The 982-nt window shown below is 40.6% G+C and overlaps 1 non-coding gene across 1 annotated transcript; it reads right to left on the bottom strand.

Moving 5' to 3' along the window:
• Positions 1-665: 665 nt before the first annotated feature.
• Positions 666-772, bottom strand: LOC113000834 (small nucleolar RNA R71). The gene has a single exon (XR_003266155.1). It is a non-coding gene; the product is annotated as a small nucleolar RNA R71 (small nucleolar RNA).
• Between the last annotated feature and the right edge of the window lie 210 nt (positions 773-982).

Genomic DNA, 982 nt, shown 5'->3' with positions numbered 1-982 from the left:
TCTCATCATTTTATAAGGTTTCTCACAAAATTTCAAGTCATTTGGATATCATTTAATGGTTGTTGTAGTTCAAACCTACAATGTTACTTGGATAAGAAGGCAACTAGTTGTGCACGCTGAATATAGTGTATGACTAGAGGCAATCCATCTGACTTGCAACCCTTTGATCCTGAGATAGATAGGACATTTCATAGATTAGTTAGACATCATTTTGTACCTTTTGAGCATCCTGAGCATTCTATTATTGGTGATTTTGAGCATTATAGTTTTGAACATTCTGAGAACATGGCACAAACTCCACCCCGTGAGAGGACTCTAAGGGAAATGGCTGCACCTGATTTCACCTACGAAAGCTTGTGCATCCAATACCCTGATGAGGATGCCCCATATGTTATTAAAACTGGACTGATCCATTTGCTTCCAAAGTTTCATGGCCTTGCAGGTGAAGACTCGCACAAACATCTGAAAGAATTCCATATTGTCTGCTCCACCATGAAACCCCCAGATGTCCAGGAGGATCACATATTTCTGAAGGCCTTTCCTCATTCTTTAAAGGGAGTGACAAAGGACTGGCTATATTACCTTGCTCCAAGGTCCATCACGAGCTGGGATGACCTCAAGAGAGTATTCTTTAGAAAAAAAATTTCCTTGCTTCTAGGACCACGACCATCAGAAAAGATATTTTAGGAATTAGGCAACTCAGTGGAGAGAGCTTATATGAATACTGGGAGAGATTGAAGAAACTATGTGCCAGTTGTCCTCACCACCAGATTTCTGAGCAACTTCTTCTCCGATATTTTTATGAAGGACTCAGTAACATGGAGAGAAGTATGATAGATGTTGCCAGTGGTGGAGCCCTTAGAGACATGACCCCTGTTGAAGCCAGAAATTTTATTGAGAAGATGGCTTTAAACTCCCAACAATTTAGTTCCAGAAGTGATGCTATTGTCATTAGAGGAGTGCATGAAGTAGCCACGAATTC

Source organism: Glycine max, chromosome 20 (genome assembly GCF_000004515.6).
Source record: "Glycine max cultivar Williams 82 chromosome 20, Glycine_max_v4.0, whole genome shotgun sequence".
NCBI lineage: Eukaryota > Viridiplantae > Streptophyta > Magnoliopsida > Fabales > Fabaceae > Glycine > Glycine max.
The sequence above is the reverse complement of the archived record's forward strand: the minus strand, read 5'-3'. Positions and strand labels throughout refer to the sequence as shown.